General features: G+C 47.5%; 1 long non-coding RNA gene across 1 annotated transcript; it reads right to left on the reverse strand.

Moving 5' to 3' along the window:
* Positions 1 to 9636: 9636 nt before the first annotated feature.
* LOC128341275 (uncharacterized) lies at positions 9637 to 16832 on the reverse strand. Its single transcript, XR_008314298.1, has 3 exons — positions 16580 to 16832; positions 15438 to 15595; positions 9637 to 13857 (listed from the first exon to the last, which is right to left on the reverse strand). It is a non-coding gene; the product is annotated as an uncharacterized LOC128341275 (long non-coding RNA).
* Positions 16833 to 21393: the final 4561 nt, after the last annotated feature.

Consider the following 21393-nt stretch of genomic DNA (forward strand, 5'->3'; position numbering starts at 1 on the left):
GGCTGTTCCCAGTAAAGCTGCTTTTTGTAATTAGCTGGTGGTGATTTCTGCGGCCCCTAGGGTGTTGAGGTGCTCTTCGAGGTCTTTTGGAACTGCACCCAGGGCGCCAATTACCACTGGGATTATTTTGGTCTTCTTCTGCCACAGCCTTTCAATTTCAATTTGTAGATCTTTGTATTTGGTGATTTTTTTCTATTTCTTTTTCTTCTGTTCTGCTATCCCCTGGTATTGCTATGTCGATTATTTTGACTTGTTTTTCTTTCTTCTCGACTATAGTTATATCTGGTGTATTGTGTGGCAGATGTTTGTTTGTAGTCGGAAGTCCCATAATATTTTTACATCTTCATTTTCTACAACTTTTTCAGTTTTATGGTCCCACCAATTTTTGGCTACAGGTAGCTTGTATTTTTTGCAGCTGTTCCAGTGTATCATCCCTGCTACCTTGTCATGCCTTTGTTTGTAGTTAGTCTGTGCGATCTTTTTACAACAGCTGATTAGGTGGTCCACGGTTTCATCTGCTTCTTTACAAAGGCGGCACTTGCTGTTGTTGTTAATTTTTCTACTTTTGCTCTTATTGCATTTGTTCTTAGTGCCTGTACTTGTGCAGCCAGTATTAAACCCTCTGTTTCTTTCTTCAAGTTGCCATTCTTAAGCCATTGCCAGGTCTTGGTGACGTCTGATTTTCCACTTATATTGTGCAAATATTGACCATGCAGGGGCTTATTTCTCCATTTTTCTGCTCGGTTCTTGACTTGTTCTTTCTTGTAGGCCTTCTTTGCTTCATTGGTGTTGAATAGTTTCTCGTTATTGACCATTTGAAGTGCATCTTCTTCACTGTCCTTTATATATTCTTCAAGGCCTCTTTTTTCCTCCTCTACTGTTTGATGGACTTGCAGCATTCCTCTTCCACCTGAGCTGTGAGGGAGGTATAGCCTATCTACCTCACTGCGGGGGTGCAGAGCATGATTGATCATGATCTTCCTGGTCTTACGATCTAGCATCTCTAGCTCTGCCTGGGTCCAGTCTATTATTCCTGCAGTGTATCTGATAACAGGTATAGCCCAGGTGTTTATGGCTTGTAGGGTGTTCTTGCCATTGAGTTTGGACTTTAGGATTTTTCTAACTCTCCTGATGTATTCACTTCCAATTTTTCTTTTAACTTCTGTTTGTGTGATGTTGTTGTTGTTATCATTATTTTATTTATAATTCAATTTCCTCACTCACATCCACAATGAAACAGGAATTATTTGCCACAAAGGCCAGAGTGCCTCATTCTTCAAAGCACAATTCTTTTCCTGCACCATTCCTTGTAGAACAACTTTGAAGGACTGACTAGGTCCAATACTGCTGGAATTGGTTGAATTGCATCCTGTCTTGATTTGCTTGTTTTCTCATCAGTTGGAGAACCTGAGCTTAGCCACCCCTGCACTGTAAACCAATTAAAACAAAAACAGAGGGAACAGCAGAGATGAAATTCAGCAGAAGAAGATGTGTATGTCTTCCCAAAGCGACTGCAAAGAAAACTTAGCACAGCTTTCCCCAACTGTCGTAATGGAATCACCAAGGTGTGTACAAGAGGATGTGGGTTGTAAACTATTCTGGGGGAAAGGAAGAGGGTGTGTGGACTGCAAATGGCAAGTGCCAATATTTGGCTATACAGGTTGTCCAAATGTGGGAGGCAACTGGCTACATCTGGAAATTGTAAACTTTTCATTTGCTGGGGATCTGTTGACTGAGGTGGTTGCCTTTATGATTTTAAGGTTGTTACAATATTGTTGTGTACAGTGCATTCATATATGCAGTACATACTTATTTTTATGTCTCTATCTTCCTTCAATAAATGAGAATTCATCAGGCCAGATATCTAGTAGGTATGAAATGATGTGATTTCATTGACATCATGGTATTATTTCAGTCTTCTTGTGGAGATCAATTTGCCCTATTTTCTTTGCAATGCAATTGTAAAATGTAGATTTTTATTCTGTGTGCTTTAATGGAATTCATTTGACCATTTCTGTGTGTCTTTCTTTGGGTACATAACTAAACATGGAAAAAATGCTAGACTGGGATCAGAGACAGGAAATGTGCTACATCTGTTCTCTGGGAGGAAACCATTTCAAAATGTGGATTAAATTCAGTTCTAAACAGATTCAGGCCTGCTCTTTTTTTCCTTGTATAGTGTGTACTGTGAGAATTGAATGGTTCAGAACACCTAATCCCTTATTTGGAATGTACCACTACTGAGTCAGCAGCACCACTGAACTCACAGGGTGTTTGGAGCTTGTTAGGCAAGCAGGAGGGATTCAGGTGAGTTTGCAGGTTCAGCCAAGCAGCAATTGGCCAGCATAATAGCTCTGGGATCTGAATATAGTTGTTGTGGAAATCTGCCAAATGCTGACAATTACTCACTTTGAAAGAGGCGTTTGATTTTAAACACAGTTCCACTTCTCTATGGTAAGGAACGCCAAGTTACTCATAGCACACAAGTGATGAGGTTAGGTCTGAGGTTGTGCTGCAACCTGGAGCGCCTTATTGCAAATAGCCATTGTGCAGTATCATCCTATGTAATGGCAAAAGAATTTCACTGCAATTCCCATGGGGCAAGGCTTGGATGTCTCACAGCAATGAGCAATGCAGCTCACTGTAATAATTTCTCTGGACTTTTGCACTTCCCATCTAGCTGATGCAAGGAAGTCTTTTTCCTCCATTCAAGAATTGCAGGATGGTGTAATGAAGGCCAGCCTCCTCGCATATGAACTTGCCTAGGCACTCAGATCAATTTTCAGAGCCCCCCCTGCTCTTTGCAGTGAGTGGGCACAAGAGAGCTGGCCTTAGTAGTCACAACACTTCAGTACTCTCCTAAAAGAGGCCTGCTTGGCCTAACTGCTGCTTGCCTTTCAGTGAGCAGCAAAGGCTTGGTTATTTTCGCAGGCGTCTGATCCGCCATGTGTACAGTACATTGATTCTGTACTCTGCTGTGCCAGTGTAGTTTCGGATCTGTTGTCGTTCCTTGTCATCTTGTTTCTAATGGAGATTTTGTGATTGTTGTTTATTTCATGGTTAGCCACTTGAGGACCTTTGAACTAAAAGGTTGGCTGAAAACATTATTTTTTAAAAAACAATGAATAATGGAGGAACAGAGACGTTCTTTTGGTTAAGAGGTCTTATCCACATGTTAGATGAGGAAGGAAGGAAGGAACCATTGCCACAAAATACTCCTGGGCGTTTTCCAGACCACAAGATTTGCAATAGTTAATACATTGCAGACTGTGACAGAACAGTATGAGGGTTTCAAAGTGAGAGTAAAGGTTTGTTTAATGCTTCATTGTAAGCTGGTGGCCATTCATATTTTCCACCCCCTGAAATGTATTTTCCAGGCAGGAGTGTCCATGTTCTCCATGAAACGCATTTCTCTGCCCCTCCTCCTGCTCCATTTGGGCCAATGGAGTTGTGGAGTGTGTGTGAAGTGATTAAAAACAATTTTTTTAATGGGGCAGCAAAAGGAAATCCTGTGGTGAGCCTAGTAGGGGGAAGAGAGGAACGGGCACGCCTGGGTGGGTGCTCTCTTCTATGGCAGTGGCAGTGGCAAGCAGCCCCTCAGCTCCCCCGCTGGAAGCCAAGGCAGGTGCGTGGGCAGCCTCACCGAGCAGAGGAGGCTACTTGCAAGCCGCTGCTGCTCCCGTCCCAGAGCCACGGTGGGCACGTGGGCATTCTTGCTGAGCAGGCAGCTCACCACTTCCTCCCCGCCGCCGCCACTCACCCCCAGAGCTGAGGCAGGCCTGCAGGAAGCCTCACTGTGCAGAGCAGGCCCTTCACCTTCACCTCTCACTGGCCACCGCCACTCCCCCCCACTGCACACATGCTGGCTGCCATGCTGCTGGGAGCCGAGGTGGGTTAGCGGAGCAGGCTTCTAGCCGCTGCCACTCCCCCCCCCCCCGAGCTGAGGCGTGGGCATGGGCAGCCTTGCCGAACAGAGCAGGCTGCTCATTGGCTGCCACCACTCTCCTCCAGAGCTGAGGCAGGCATGTGGGCAGCCGCGCTGCACAGAGCAGGCCATTCACCTCTTGCTGGCCACTGCAGCTTCCCCAATACACATGGCAGCAGCTGTGCTGGTTGCTGTGCTTCTGGGAGCTGTGGCAGATGAGCGCAGCAGGCTGCTCACTGCCAGGGGCGTATCTATAGGGGGCGGGGGGGCACGTGCCCCGGGCACCACTTGAAGGGGGGGCGCAATTTCTTAAAATTAAATAATTTAAAAAAATGGCCACCAAAAACAAAATGGCCACTGGGCATGCTCAAATGGCCTCTGTGAGGCCCTAGGGCATGCCACACCTCACAGAGGCCATTTGAGCATGCACAGTGGCCATTTTGTTTTCAGCGGCCATTTTAAAAATATATATATTTTTAAAAATGACCACCGCACATGCTCAAATGGTGCCTGTGAGGCCCTAGAGGCCAGTGGGAGGAGGGGGAAACTTTGCAGACCCCCCCACAGCCTTTAAGATGTCCCCCGAAGGGGCTACAGGTAATTTTTTTTAAAAAATTAATATAATATGTCACTGTACACATATTCAGATTGGCACTATGTACAGAGAATAAGGGCTTGTGAATACTGAGCTGAAGTTTATGAGCTAAGATTGTATCCATTTGCTCTTACTTTGCTTCTTGTGATAAGTGATTTAAATGTGATGTCTTAATAATATGGCTATTAATGGTCAGTTTGTCTTTGAATCAATGTGAAATCCTTAGTATTAAGGCCCACTGGGAGTTTCTTGCTCTTTCTCTCATTTTTACTGTCTTTCTGAAATACTAGAATATATTCCAAGCAGTGACACAGTTTACTCTGCATTATCATTTAATTATTTTCAGAGTATCTGGGAAAAGTCAAATTCTCCATTTATTTTTAAAACTTACGTAATGGTGGTGCTACAATGCATAGTAGAGAATTAGACAGGCACTTCTGTTTAGTTTTTCCAAGTACAACTCCGCATAATATTTGGGGATTTCATGAGCCCCAGCATACTGAAATTTGTCGTTTCCCAGCATTTTAACCTGAGCTATCCAAACAAATTAATGATAGCCCCACAATTTGGATAGTTTTAAAAAATAAATCTGAAGTGGTAGATAGGAGCTTGACCACATGTATGATATTGGTAATTTTTGTAATTTTTTTAAATTTTTAAAATAAAAGTTTTCTGAAACATGTGTGTCAGTCAGATGTATGTTGGGGGGGGTGGCGGTGGGGTGTGCGGTGGGGGGGGGCGCAATTTCAGTGCTTGCCCTGGGCGCCATTTTCCCTAGTTACGCCACTGCTCACTGGCCGCCATCACTCCCTGAGCCGAAGTGGGGGCGGGGGCAGCCTTGTGTTGCTAGCCTTGCCGAGCAGAACAGGCAGTTCGCTGGCTGCTGCTGCTCCCGCCCCAGAGTCAAAGAGTGTGCGCAGGCAGCCTCGCCGAGCGGAGCAGTCCACTCACTGATAAGAGAGGAGAGCTGGTCTTGTGGTAGCAAGCATGACTTGTCCCCATAGCTAAGCAGGGTCTGCCTTGGTTGCATCTGAATGGGAGACTTGATGTGTGAGCACTGCAAGATATTCCCCTCAGGGGATGGAGCCACTCTGGGAAGAGCAGAAGGTTTCAAGTTCCCTCCCTGGCTTCTCCAAGATAGGGCTGAGAGAGATTCCTGCCTCTGCAACCTTGGAGAAGCCGCTGTCAGTCTGTGAAGACAATACTGAGCTAAATAGACCAATAGTCTGACTCAGTATATGGCAGCTTCCTATGTTCTTATGACTGCCACCACCACTACCCCTCCCCCCCGAGCCGAGGCAAGCATACGGAGCAGGCCCTTCGCCTCTCTTTGCCCACCGCCAGTCCCCGCTCCCCGCACACATGGTGGCTGCCTGGCTGGCTGCCATGCCACTGGGAGATGAGGCGGGCGAGCAAAGCAGGCTGCTCACTGCTTGCTGCCTCGGCCGCCGCTCACTGCCCCAGCAGATGGCACAGCTGGTGGGAGGCTGGAGCCAAGCGAGCAGTGAGGCAGGTTGCTTGCTGCTCGCACTGCAATGGCTCCACCACCGTGGGGATGGGGCCCCTCCCAATATGGGGCCTGGGGCGAGCACACCAGTTGCCCCACCCTAAGGAAGGGCCTGCCCCAGGCAGAGCCTCACTAGGGCCAGAGAGCCTTGCAGCTTTTCCCTCTCTGCCATCGCCCTTGCTGCTTCCTCCTGCTGGGCATTCTCCTGAGGAGGGGGCTTGCCTCAGAGAAATAAATAAATACTTAGGAGGGAAGAGGAAGAGGGGAGGGGAGCACTCCTCCAGTGAGGGCTGTGGGATTGCACAGAAGTAAATGAGTCATGATTCAGTTCAATGGGCTACCTTTTAAGTTAGTGATTGTTCTCTCTCCCTGCCCTTTTCCTTGTATTTTTTATTCATTTATTTAACATATTTGTATACTGCCCAAAACACGAGTCTCTGGGCAGTTTACAACAAATACAAAGGTTAAAACATTGCAACAATTTTGCAACACCCAGACTAAGTGGTGGACACCCAAGGCGGGCAGAGAGTGGCACCCAGCTGTTCAGCAGGCGTGGGGTAGTGGGAGGGTGTCCCCATGCATCTTTGCTTCCCATGGTGTCCTCTAAGTTTTAGGAGATTGTTCATAGCGGCAGCAAGCATCACTGAAAAACCTGCGATTTTTCGATTATGTAAGTATGCATTTTTGAAACAGGCATTCACTTTTGTAGCTGGTCTCTGCTTTACCTGTGGCGTATATAGATTGATTTACTTTTACATGACTAGGCTGTGCTTCTAATCAGGGCAAACACAGACCAGATGGAAAAAAATGACCTCCAGACAGAAAAAACAAACCTCAGAGGGATAAAAGGCCAAGGTGGCTTAACCTTTTGTATGAGGACTCAAGCCACTCTAACACGAGATGGGGGGCAGGCAGTCATTTTCAACATGTTGTGTGTGTAGTAATTATTCAGTGAAATGAAATACTACAAATGTGGGACCCTCTATTTACTCTAAGTCCTCTAGTATTGCATGGCCTAACAACAAGGCAGCCCCAGGAAAACGGACACAGACACCAGCTGGTTTTAGTCAATCAATGATTCATGTTTATTATAGTCAGTTAAACAGCAAGCTAGCTCCTAATACACACACACACACACACACACACACACACACACACACACACTCATACTCACCATCCCCACTCCAAAGATGATCAGTCTTTGAAAGGGGTGTTGGAAGAAACGTGGAGGCCTCACTCTGGGTGGTGATGCTTCTCAGGGCTCTTCTGGTTTCCTGCCTGACTTATAAAGGGATGTTTCCACTCCAGCTGGTACATCTGCAGTCCACTCCCATTTCCGTGATCACAAGATGTACTCTTCTTATCTTTTTGTTCTCTTCCCAGTTCTTTCTCCTCTACAGTGTCTTCGGCAGCATAATTCTACACAAATGTCCAACTGTCCTTGTAGCACCCTTTTGCAAGCACATTCATAAAACAGTCTATAACATATACAGTTGGCCCTCGGACAACAGTTTCGTCCACTCATGGTATTAACTGTATACCAGTCTAGTTATCGTGGTGGGGAGAAGTTTTGGATATTCTCTGTTTTCTGCCCCAACCACCATCCACCCCCCGCCCCCAACTCAACTGGTATACAGTTTTTAAAGCCACCCTTCCTGCTTCTCAGCTGGTGTGCGGGGAGATGGAAAGAAGTGGCGTGAGAGGCACAGGCTGTTCCATCCACTCTTGCCTCCTGGGCTGCTTCTTTAAACCTCCCTGCGCCTCAGCTGAGAAGCAAGGGGGGTGGCTGTTTAAACTTCGCAACCAGCCCCATGGTCTGATCAGCCAATCGGAATGGTATAAACAGCCCACCAGTCCCGCATCTCTCACTCTAGGGTTAGGGTGTTGTGGCATCTAAGGAATAAAGACAGAGTACACAAGAACCGAATCAAAGGTGAAGTTTTTACCTGAAGTGCGGGGGGCGGGGGGGGGGGGGCGGGGACACCAGTTCAAGCAATAGCATTTGCAGTATTTTAAGAACAATAACCCTAAGAGCAAGGAGAAAAATGAAAATGGGATAAGCGCACGCCATGATTTCCCTCTCTTCTATGCTGGCCCGAAGAGAATCTCACCAGCAGCTCTTAGTCAGCCTGTCTCTCTGCTCAGCACTGCCTTGTCTGATCCTGCTGTTGTCTTTTTCTCCGGTTGTTCCGAGAGTTATCCAGTTCTTCTGTGCAATATCCAGCTCTCTTCTGTAGGCCCATTCATATGTTATGTTCAACACTGGTACGAGGAGTGTACAGTGTACACAGGTATAGATCTGTACACAGGCTCAGTCATTCACATGTTACGTTGAATGCAGGTACAGAAGTATACTTCCTTTTTGTACCAAGGGCCTTATCCAGGAACCCAGTCACATCTGTGCCACACATCTGTACACTCATACAGCACAACATCTGAATTGGGCTTTTGTGAATCAACTGCTCTTACTGCTCCCTAGCTGTAGCTGTTCCAACCTCCGCTTTTTTATTCCCAAAGTTTTGCCCACCTCCTCTGGATTAGCCAATTATGGCAAATACAAACCAGATGGAACATAATGACCTCCAGACAGAAAAAACAAACCTAAGATGGATAAAGAGCCACTGTTGCTTATCCTGTTGTATAAGGAACGCCATTTTATGAAGAACAAGCACATGTACAACAAAATGGAGGTTTGGGCCACATCCTCCACAGAAGTCAAAAGGGATATTGTGGGGGCTGTGTCAAACACTTTGTAGAAATCAAGACACACAACAATGGCTGCAGCATCTCTATGCTCTACTAAACTAGGCACTCCGTTAAAAAAGGAGGGGAGATTACTCTGGCATGACTTGTTCTTGACACATTCATGCTGGCTCCTACTAGTAATCAGCAGATTCTTGCTTTCTGCTGTGCTCACAGACTGAAGTCTTCTGATAATATTTGCTCATTTAAACATTCAGCAAAACCAGGCAGTTACATCTTCCAGGACTGTGTCACTTCAAGGTGCAGGTGTGTGATTTGTGTGATCCTCCCCCTGAAAGGTCACCACACATAGAAAGATAGCAATGTAGGGAAAGGGTTACATTGAACCACAGATGCATCTCACCCCAGCCAATTGAGGAGTTCCCCCCACATTTTACTGCCGCCCCCCTGCCCCCCGCCACCAAACCGAACAACCCATATCTACTCACAAAATAAATGAATGAGTTGCTCCTCAAGCTTTCCCTCTGTCTGCACATCTGTGTTGGACCCTTCTCCCCAACATGCTTGGTTTCCACACCCAGAGAGTTTTCATAAAATTATTATTATTTTAAAATCCCATCTTCAACTTGCAGCCTGGAAGCAGAGCTTTGCCACTGGATTGTGCGAGTGTATGAACCAGCGTCCCGTTTGGAATATTTGGAGGGCAGGGCTGGCTCCCAGAGCGCTGCTAGGGCAGAAGGAGCAATCCTGCTTCTCTTGGATTTGTGAATCCTGCCTCTTTGCAAAGCTTGTCTTTGTGGCTCTCGAGATCCTACTCAGAGCTGCTTGAGAACATCTTGCAAGAGTTCTGCTGTCAAGAAGTTCCTTGGCACTCATACCCCCAAATAAAAGACACGACACAGGAAATGGGTTAAAACTAGGGCGGTAACTTTATTAACCTAGCTCCAACAGAGAGCTGCAGTGTAGTCAAGCCACAGTGCAGCTGCCACCCCTAGGGTGCAGCACCGTATCCCCTCCTCTGAGCTGCCATCATGGTGCTGGTGACTAAGGGGCTACTCTATTTAAAGGCACCGCTCCTAACATGGGCCAGATCAAAAACCCCTTCCAGTGCAACAGTGCAGAGTAGGCAAAAAACCAGCCACCTCCAGGCCAATCTGGGTGGATGGGCAAAATTCCTACTCGGCCCCAAAAGGCGGCCAGCTAATCCCACACTGTCATCCAGGGGGGTGAGCGGATGCCAAGGTGTTCCTGCAGAAAGCCAGCAGAGGTTGGGGATTGCTTTTATTAGCATGCCCACATCCCTCTGGATGGACCTACAGATTGAGGATAAGGGATGTGCTCAAATCATTTTGGCGCCTCATTAGGTACCGAAACGATTCGCCCAGTTCAGATGTGCCGATTCAGGAACATCCCTACCGAGGATGCAGTCACCGCATGGTACACTGTGTTTCCCAGGCCTGTTTCTTATACCCTTCTGGGAATGGATGCAAAACCAGCACCCCACACTGCATGCAATGCTAGGAGGAGGTGTGGTTTTGCACCCAGGCTCAGAATCAAGAGATGGGGCAGATGGAGTTGCAAACTCAGGCCACTACTTTAGAAACTAGTTTGAAAGGAGTTCTGTAAACTAAGGTGTGGCTTCCACTCCTGGGGTGAAGCTTTGCGGTTCAACCATGCCTCCCTGTTCAGAAGGGGGTTATTTTTGCCTCAGAGGTGAAGGCTCTGTATGGAGCTCTATATGTCTCCATCCTCTCTATATGTCTCCATCCTCTGCATGGAGAACTATCCTCCTTTCCACACAAAAGAATCCTTTGGTTGTGGGGTCTTCTCCCAACACCTTGAATGGACTTGAGGCTTTTGGGAACCTAGCTGGAAAGGGAATGGGAATCTGGTGTGGGCTTGTTCTCCTCAACCTCTTCCTGCCTTGTCTAGGGCCCACAATTCCATACGAGGGGAGATTTGTCACAGTGTTGATGTGTACTGACATGGCTGAGGCCGCCTCAGCACTTGCCTCAATAGCAATGCCAAGAGGGATTCTGGGAAGCGCTTCTTTGCTGGTAGGATGGAGAGAAAAGAAAAAGATAACAAGTGTGAGCTTCAGATTGGCAGACCTGCTATGACTTAAACATTATTTTCTCAATGACCCTCCATTTCAACTACCTTGATTTCATGTTGATGTCTTTATGCAGCCCCCTGCCAAAGAGCTGCTGCCAAAAATGTGCTGGGATTTCTTCATAAACACATTAGGTACTACACAAGCAGACTATATTAATTACTACAGAGGTGGCCAACCTGAGGCTCTCTAGCTTTCACTGGACTACAACTCCCATCACCCCCGCTGCTGTTGTAGGGACTACAGCTCCAATAACTGCAATATGTGGTGGCTGGGGATGACTGGACTAGCTTCTATCATCCCTGGCCACCATTTCTTATGACAGGGTGATGGGAGCTGTAGTCCCTCCACCAGCAGCTATGGAAGATGAGAACTGTAGTCCAACAACAGCTGGAGAGCCTCGGGTGGACCATCACTAGCTCCTTGGCTTCCTCTGTGCCTTTTCTCCTGGCCTTGGCTGTCTGCTGTGCTTGCTGGGGGCTGCTGAGCAAGCGCACGGAGGCTGTGTGCCCCTCCCCCCCCCGCAAACTAACGCTCTTGTTAGGAAGGGAAACGGATAGCTTAACCAGAAGAGAGCGAGAGTGCCATTTTCTCTGAAGAGAAGGGAATTTGCTTTGCCCCTTCTCCCTGCTGCTGTAGCTGCTTCTCTTCCATGGTTGGCCAGAATAGTGGCCAGTCAAGCTATCCTGAGGGATTGTTTCGGTACTCCCCTAAGCATTGCCCACCCCCCTCACCCCAGGAGGAACAACGACCAGGCTGATTGCCACAGCCTGTGTATTGTTATTGTTATTGACTTTTACTTTTTTCATCAGGGGGATGGGCAATGCTTGGGTAGACAGGATAGCTTGATGTTTGGGGGTGGGGGTGGGGTGCCCACCTGCCATCCCCCCAACTGTTGAGTGCCAGTGTCTGCTTGGCCCAAGTGCCGCCTGGAGCACCTGGCCAAACAGTCAGAAGACTGCTTCCAATCTTCCCTGGCCGATCAGGGAAGACAGGAGGCTGCAGCAGGAGGAAGGAGGGGTTGAAGCAAGCTCTCTTCTTCTCAGAGAAAATGGCTGCCGGTGGTTCTTCTGAGGAAGCTGTTGTCTGCGTGGGCTTGGTTGCTCCCCTCAAGCCCCTTCTGACTGTTCCTGCCCTGTGGGCCTTTCCCCTTCTGTTCCCCAGTGAGGTTCCCTTTTTCTGGTACCCTCCCTCCCCCCGCCCACAAGACACTTTCCCCCTTCTCTTGCCCAGTGGGTTTTTCTTCCTTCCTTCTTTCCTTCCCTGTCCCAACCACCCCTTTCCCCTTCTTTTGCCCAGCTGGTAGTATTTCTGTTTGGAGATGTAGCTGTGTGCTTCCTATAAGAAAACACTCAGACTCAAGTTTGCTCAGCTGCAAGGAGTTAGTTGCACAGGTCAGCCTGGGTGCTTTCCAGATTAACCCTTACCACAGTGTCGCTACGGATCCGCAAAGTGTGCTTCCGTATTGCCTGCCTATTGACACCACAGTCCCTGCGCTGTCAGCAAGGTGCCATTCACATTTCCAATGGCTTCTTTCGGGTTTTATTATTATTTTATTTTATTATTAGATTGCTGTATTTTTCCATTTTAGGAGTTTCAGGCAAACTAGAAAAGACTGCTCCCCCTGCTGGTGGACTTGCACAACACCCTTTCATTACGTTGTCAATTCAATCCTGCCAAGCAGAAGCATTTTACGGCAGTTGTAACTGTAATCTGGAAAGTGCTCGACAGTGGAAAGGTGTTTGCACTGGCACTGAATGGGGTGCTTTATCTTCCCAGAAACTGGGGGGAAGCCCCACTTTGGAATTCATAACTGGGATCTACTGAAATGAATTACAAGAATGTGCCGCTTCATGCAAAGGGTCCAATGGGCTGCACACTACCCCGGGGTGTCTTAATAAAGAGCAGTTTGAATATAAAAGATACAAACATTTTAAATATAAAATGAAATGAAAGTCTTACCATCAACTTAAAAAACCTCATTTTATATACAAATGGAAGCAGAGGAGGACAGCACACCAGTGTCCCATGGAGTCCAGTAGAGCTGCCCCACCTCCACTGCCACACTCTCCTCCCAGGCTCCTCATTCATCCTGGCCTGGTCCAGTTCTTGTCTTCTCCAGGCCTCCACAGAATTGGGACTGGGATGCAGCCAGTCCCTTCTGCATAGCCCCTTTGCTCCCCAGACACACCCACATCGAAGACTTCTGAGGATCCATCCCCAAATCGGGTTCGCCATGTCTTTGCACCCAAATTGGGGAATACGGGGAAAGGAATTCATAAACAAAAATACAAAAACAATAACTGATACTGACTTTAACCTTGGTTCAGCTGAGAGGCAAGTCCTTGGGTAATACAGCGTTAATCTCAACAGCATTTTCCACTCCTGGGTCACCGACTAGAGATGCTCCATCGAGAGCTGCCCCATCCTCCTGGGATTCTGCATTTCCCTTGCATTTACTGGCTGGAGTAACTTCTGCAGGAGTTCTCTTTGTTTCTCGGTCAGCCTTTTAATCCCTACCCTGAGGTAAATCATGGGTGGGGTTGGGGCAAGCAGGACTGAACTGTAGCCAGCTGCAGAAGGAGGATGCGGGGCTGTCCCGGGGCCGGCTGCAGAAGGGGGGTGCGGGGCTGTCCCGGGGCCGGCTGCAGAAGGGGGGTGTGGGACAGCCCCGGGGCCGGCTGCAGAAGGGGGGTGCGGGACAGCCCCGGGGCCGGGTGCAGAAGGGGGGTGCGGGACAGCCCCGGGGCTGGCTCAGAAGGGGGGGGTGCGGGACAGCCCCGGGGCCGGCTTCAGGAGGGGGGGTGCGGGACAGCCCCGGGGCCGGGTGCAGAAGGGGGGAGGTCCTCCTGAAATGCCAGCCTGTCATCATTGTCTCCTTAAATACCAAAGTTAGTATATGGACCATTCTTATTTCTGAACTTTTGCTATTCAGTGGTGCCAAATTTCATTTTGAAGTGGATAATGGGATTTTCCTCAGGGCAGGGAAGCAGTAAATGGCCAGCCTGGTCCTTCTGTCATATATGAAGGAAAATGACAAAACAGAAAGCTTTTGATTACATCTAGGTACTATCCATGAAAACAATCTAAGCAGTTTCTCGAATGAAAACAAAACCAAACACCAAAATAAAACAGCAACCAATTAGGAACAGACTTAACACAATTTAACATATCAGCTGAAATGATGAAGCAGATAAGGGCTACAGTATTTACAGGCACTTGGTAAAACTGTCCCTGTTTCTACGACTCTCATTCACCACTGTCAGCATTACATTCCTGGACCTGCTACTTAAATTACTTATTTTCTTAATGGCTTTCAGTTTTAACTAGGGATGTGCAGAACAACTTGCCTGTGAAAAGGTTCGCTGCGAAACGTGGCATTTCAAGCAGTTCAATCTCGCCACAGAACACCCTACATAAAGGGGTCTTCTTCGAGATCAACCCAGAAACAACTGGTTTTGTGGCAAACTGGTTTGCTGTTTCGAGCGGCGATTGTGGGTGCCATTTTGGAGGGCTGTTTTAGTGCCTTTCCCTTGCGGATTGGTTTTCTGGCATTGCCTTCCAATTGGCTTGTGATCTTCTTGTTCCTTGGCTGGCTTCTCATCATACAAAATCCAGTGTTGTCAGCGGCTACTGTGTTCCCACTGGCTGGGGGGAGGGGGAGCCAAAAGGAGGGAGTGTCAAAGTGTATTTAAAGGGCTGCTTGACACAGAGGGTCACACTCTTTTAGAGGATATCAGAGGAGGAAGACTGCAGCAGAGCAGAGAGTGGTGGCAGAGAGACTGTGCCAGTGTGTGGTTTACTCTCTTTTTATTTTCCTTGCCGACTGCTTATTTTTCTATTATTTTAAAAATGGTACCAGCAGCCCTAGTGGTAGTGGGTTTAACTGGGTGCTGCTGTGGGTTTAAATTCTGTGTCTTTGTGGCTCCCCCCTCCGACTTGTAACAGCCCTTGGTGCCTTTGATTACCCCCCCCCCTTTGGCTGCCCCTTGCTGTCTGCTGTTGTGTGCCTGGGCAATTTTTGTTTTTGTAAGCTGTGGCTGTCCAACCTGCCAGTCAAGCTCTCTTTTCCCCAGGTGTCTCCTGGATTTATTTATTTATTTATTTATTTATTTATTTATTTATTTAGCAAGTGTTTTCTTTTAGTCTTTGGGTGGATGGGTGCCCAACTGGCCTCCCGGCTAGCTGTTAAGTGCCAGTTTCTGCTCGGCCCAAGTGCTGCCTGGAGCTCCTGGTCAGACACAAGCAGAAGACACCGAGTCAAGTAGCCCCCAACAATCAGAAGACAGACTATCTTGACTGGCACCTTTTCTGGCCTATCAGGGAAGACAGGAGGCTGCAGCAGGAAGGAGGAAGGAGGGGTACTCCCTTCTTCTCAGAGAAAATGGCTGTTTGTGGTTCTTCTTCTGAAGCTGTAAGGATCCCTCCTAAGCAAGTGTCCACGTTGGCTTGGTTGCTCCTGAGCCCTCACTGACTGTTCCTGCCCAGTGGAACTCTTGTCATTCACCCCACAGCCCAGCTATGCCTTTCCCCTTCTGTTGCCCAGTGAGGTTCTCTTTTTCTTGTACCCCTCCCCATCCTTCCTCGGATATACCTCTTCTCTTCTTGACTACTACACCTTCTTTCAAAGTCCGCTGTTTCCTTGCCAGATCCTGCTTTATCTTTACACCTCTTGACCTTACACCATATAGATCAAAGGAAACACCGCTTGTCCCCCAAATCTTTCATGGTCCTGTTTTGGTGCCTCTTTTTCTATGGATATAAGGAAAAAACCAGATACATCTAGTTGTGTAAGCAGTTAACCCACAGTTCCCAGGTCTGGGTGATGTGCAGCCTGGCACACGAGCAGGGAGGAGGGAATGTGTGACTTTGTAACTCTTTCCAGTCACACTCATGATCCACAAATATTACAAATGTGGATATACTATTTTCAACAAAAAAGGATTCTCAACATGATTTACATTGCCAAAGGAATGAGAAGATAGTTCCCTGTCCCAAAGGGAATTGGGACACAGTCTATGCAGCAGCACAGCAGAGAGACCCGCAGAAGCCCCAGAAGGATGCTCTGCTGGGCTGATGAGGGGACAGTTGCTCCCCATCCTGCTAAATAGAAGAGAGTCACCACTTTACAAAGTGGTGCTTTGCTCAGTGGGCAGGGATGAAGTCCAAACTCTGTGCCACAAGAAGGACTCACAGTAGCCACCTAAAATGACTCGACTAGCAAGCTGGAGGTTGTCGATTCAAATCCCCGCTGGTATAACACCTAGATCGGGCAGCAGCGATATAGGAAGATGCTGAAAGGCATCATCTCATACTGTGCAGGGGATGGCAATGGTAAACCCCTCCTGTATTCTACCAAAGACAATCACAACCAACTCGACAGCACACTTTACACCCCCACACATGACACCATCAACAGCCCAGGTGCTGAATTTGGACAGTTGCTTCCCCACCCCACTGCCACGAAATATGAGAACGACCCACAAAGGTGCCTCTTTGCCCAGTCAACAGGGCTGATTTTGACACAAGGGAGTCCCTGGAAGGGGCACTGTGCTGCACTGAATAGGGACAGTTGCTCTCCATGTGCCCAATAGGAGCATCTCATCGTTAAAAAGAGCCTCTTGGCCCAGTTGACAGGGGTCCAGCAGCTATTAGCAGATAAAGCAAATTTGATAGAAACCCCCTTAGTCTCCTCCAAAGGGAACAGAGGGAGGGCAGGGCTCCCTTGAAACTCACCACTTGATGAAGTGGGCCACAGCACAGAAGAGAAGCCCCTTCCATCCTGATGATCACGACTCCCCTGGGAGGAAGCTGAAGGTGCCCAGGAGTTGCCCATTGGGGTCCTTGAAGCCTTTAACTGCATCTGGAGAATAAACCTTCTGCTAAGCCTGGCAGAGGAAAGCAGAGAAAAAGCTACTCCCAGATCCTCCCTCCCATTCAAGGATTGAAACTGCTTCAGAAACAGCAGAAACCGACTCCCAAGAAACTTCTGAACAGTTGACAGTTAAGAGGACACTTCGGTGATGTCATAGAGGGTGATGTCAGAAAGAGAACAAGGAGTTTGAAAAAAACCCAGTGAGGCTTGCTTAGAAAGCAGGCAGTTTCCCCAAAGCATTGAGAACCACAAGTATAAAAAACAAATTAAAAAAATAATGTATTTATTTATCGCAGTTCACAGGTTAGCCCACTTGCACCTCAAATGTTTACGCACCCGCCATCTTGAATTGGGGTGGTTGATATCATAAACTACGCCAGCAAGGTGTCCCTGTGTGTCCCTACAACTGTACCCAATTTGTTTCATACTGGTCTAGGCACTGCAAAGTTGATAGGGACACATACACACACACACACACACACACACGGCTGAGTGAGCACATAAGCTTACTGGAACGTAGGCTAAAAAAGGGAAATCTTGCAAGCTATGAACACTAAAAGGTAAACATTCAGTTTCTAAAAATATGATGTGACAGATTTTTCATTTGTTCCTGATTTATTTCCTACAAGGTTAATATAGATAGTCATTGACCAAAGTGTAACTTACCAGAGAACATGTGTAAGATATGAGCCCTCTTCAGTCCTTACTGTACACAGATACAGTGCACCGAGGCACAAAGGATACAGATATCCACCAGATACCACCACCACCCCTGGTACCAACCTGCTCCATAGTGAGCTCTTCCCAAGTACAGTATTTGTCTGCAGAGGCAAATGCGTTGCTGTACCTGGGGGAGTGTCTTTCCATGGTCTGGATAACCTGGCAGCCAGCATTCCATATCATGGGCAGATGCTCTTCTTAGGTTCAGCATTTGTCTCTGTCTTCAAGGAGAGCCAGGGGTGTGGCCGTGCATTGGTCAGCTGGAGGGCGGAGCATAGGTCTGGAAGAGAGTACAGAACGTTGGGTCAGGTGCCAGGCCCGCCCTGCTGCTGTTGCTGGTGATGAGTCCGCTGCTCCCTTTCCCACCACCCCAGCTGTCCCAAGGCTCACCAACCACCACCACCACCGACCACCACTTTTGCAAGCAGGGAGAGGTGCTCCTGGACGTGTGGTGCCGGCCAAGGTTTACCTGCAATTGGGGCGTGCAGCCCTGTTTGCTAATGTGGTCACGTCCCCTTGTCTGATGTCAGACGCAGTTGGGGTGGGGTGGGTGGGCTGAACAGGGGCCACCTGCATCCTTGCGCTGTCACTGACTTCCCTAAATGCCTTCTTGGAATTGGTAATGGGCTGGATGGGGAAGAACAAACTCAAGCTGAATCCAAACGATATTGAGGTACTCATTGTACGAAGTTGGAACTAGGGATGTGCGAACTGGTTTGGGGGTTTGGTTCGATGGTTCAGGGGTTCGTGGGCGAACCGAACACCCCCCCCCCAGGACCTAACTCCATCGCCAGTTCGTGGATTTTTTTAAAATTAAAATGTTTTTTACCTCTAGCCCCTTCGGGGTGCTTTGCAAAGGCCGGGGGGGGGGGTCTGCAAAGGTCCCCTCTCCCCCCACCAGCCTTGGTAATCACCGTTGTGGCCAATTTTAGAGCTCTGCAGCCATTTTGACTGCTGTTGCTCATGCACAAATGGCTTCTGCCTGGCATGGCTCAGGGCCTCGCAGAGGCCATTTGCGCATGTGCGTTGGCCATTTTTTAATTTAAAAAAATATATATTCAAAGCATTTTACCTCAAGTTTTTCCTTGGTCCGATTATCAAGTGAGGAGTCTCTCCTCAAGTCCCCCCTGAAGAGAATGTGGCTACATTAGGGATTGGGGCCTAATGCAGGTTTTTATTAACATATTGCCTTGGCTGGTAAAGCATTGAGCTAAAGCCCGATACTGAAAATTTTAGACTGAGTTCACATACAAGAAACAGAGCCTCTTATGTCATCAGGATGCTTTCCACATTGGAACACCTCTGAGGAACACCACCACCCCTCCCAACATCTGCCACAGTTTTCCTGAATATTGCATAGTATTCTGGGCTGGGGTGGAGCCATGATTGAGCGGACAGCTTCAAAGAACCCAGGCTGCTGTCCCTCAGGGGCCGCGCCTGGTGTCCTATACACACACACACCGCATCTGACATCAGACGCAGTTGGCATGGCTAAATGCTCCCTGCGTCTGATGTCAGATGAAGGGGGTGGGATTAGGGGGGCCACGATAGCGGCAGAACTCGGGCTGCTGCTGGCCTCCCTCTGCCTCTGATTCTGGGGTATGTTCTAGGGGGGCAGGATTTTCAAGTTGTATTTCAGTGAACCTGGGGTTCAGTAAAAGATCAATAGTGGCAAACAAGTTCACTGAAAGACAGGCATCTTCTTTTGCAATCTAGAGTTGCGGAGGATTAGAGCGTCATTTGAGGCACACTCAGTTGATATAACTAACAGTGAGGTCCAACGTGAGCCAAGCATGCACATCAGAACATGCCTCAATCTTCTTCAGCATGCATTGGTTCCAGGGCAGGTGCTCATCAGCAGATAATCTGGAAAGGATGCCTGAATGTAGAAAGTTATAGGAAACACATACAGGTGAAACTCGGAAAATTAGAATATCGTGCAAAAGTCCATTAATTTCAGTAATGCAAATTAAAAGGTGAAACTGATATATGAGACAGACGCATTACATGCAAAGCCTTAATTTGCCTTAATGCCTTAATTTGTTATAATTGTGATGATCATGGCGTACAGCTCATGAAAACCCCAAATCCACAATCTCAGAAAATTAGAATATTACATGGAACCAAGAAGACAAGGATTGAAGAATAGAACAATATCGGACCTCTGAAAAGTATAAGCATGCATATGTATTCAGTACTTGTTTTGGGCCCCTTTTGCAGCAATTACTGCCTCAATGCGGTGTGGCATGGATGCTATCAGCCTGTGGCACTGATGAGGTATTATGGAAGACCAGGATGCTTCATTAGCGGCCTTCAGCAATTCTGCATTGTTTGGTCTCATGTCTCTCATCCTTCTCTTGGCAATGCCCCATAGATTCTCTATGGGGTCAGGTCAGGTGAGTTTGCTGGCCAATCAAGCACAGTATACTGTATACTTTTCAGAGGTCCGCTATTGTTCTTTTCTTCAATCCTTGTCTTCTTGGTTCCATGTAATATTCTAATTTTCTGAGATTGTGATTTTGGGGGTTTTCATGAGCTGTACGCCATGATCATCACAATTATAACAAATTAAGGCTTGACTTATCTCGCTTTGCATGTAATGCGTCTGTCTCATATATCAGTTTCACCTTTTAATTTGCATTACTGAAATTAATGGACTTTTGCACGATATTCTAATTTTCCGAGTTTCACCTGTAACTGTTTCACAGTTTTCCATATGTAATGTGGAAATATGTGGGTATTTTAAAGACCAGCTCCTCCCATTCAGATATACACACAAACTGTAGCACCCAAGTTTTTGAATGAAACAATAAATCAATCTCTTTATTTTGGTCTTGAACCAGCATAATGTAAAAGGAGACAGGCAAACTGTGAAATACGCCGCTATTGACACTAAAGACAGTAGCAGCTGACAGGCATTGGAGCGGGGGTGGGTGAGTGCATAGGGCAGGGGAGAACATTACATTACAACAATTTAAAATTTAAAACATTAAAACTGTTCAAAACACAATTAAAACAATATCTAATTAAAAGCCTGGGTGAACAAATGCATCTTGACTGCCTTTTTTAAAGTTGTAAGACATGGGGATGCTCTTATTTCAGCAGGAAGTATGTTCCAAAGCCTCAGGACAGCAACAGAGAAAGGAAGGTCCATCCCTGGGTAGCCACCAGACAAACCAGTGGCAACTGCAGATGAACTTCTCCAGATGACCTCAATGGGCGTATGGTTCATAGGGAAGAATGCGTTCACTTAAATACCCAGGGCCCAAGCTGTTTAGGGCTTTATAGTTTATAACCAGCACCTTGTATTTTGCCTGAAAACCTATTGGCAATCAGTGTAGATCTTTTAAGATAGGAGTGATAAGGTCTCTCCAAGATGACCCAGAGACCAACCTGGCTGTTGCATTCTGAACCAAATGCAGTTTCTGGACTATGTACAAAGGCAGCCCCACATAGAGGACATTGTAGTAATCAAGTCTGGAGGTGACCAGCAGATGTACTACTGTTCTGAGGTCATTTATCTCAAGAAACGGATGCCGCTGGTGTATCAGCTGAAGCTGATAAAAAGCACCTCTGGCCACTGCCTCAACCTGGGACACCAGGGAGAAGTTTGTGTCCAGGAGCTGCATACCTGTTCCTTCGGGGGAAGTGTGACCTCATCCAGAACTGGCAGATCAAAAGACATGCAGCTCTTTTAGCACAAATCATAGTGCATGTTCACCAGCACTCCCCTCATTAGAACAGGGGCACCCATTCTGGTGTATTTCAATGCGGGCTGCTTCCTCCCACACCCGCTTCCCACGGCACTTGTGCTATACACTATGCGCTATTTGACTCTGGTCTGCTAGACTTAACAAATGTGGCCCCGGCCAATGTGCCACTGTCCCGAGGTGAGAATGTGCGATGTTGCCATGATTCAGGAGATCAGTATGATGTGCCAAGGCACCCCGGGGCA

Source organism: Hemicordylus capensis, chromosome 1 (assembly GCF_027244095.1).
Source record: "Hemicordylus capensis ecotype Gifberg chromosome 1, rHemCap1.1.pri, whole genome shotgun sequence".
Classification (NCBI taxonomy): Eukaryota; Metazoa; Chordata; class Lepidosauria; order Squamata; family Cordylidae; genus Hemicordylus; species Hemicordylus capensis.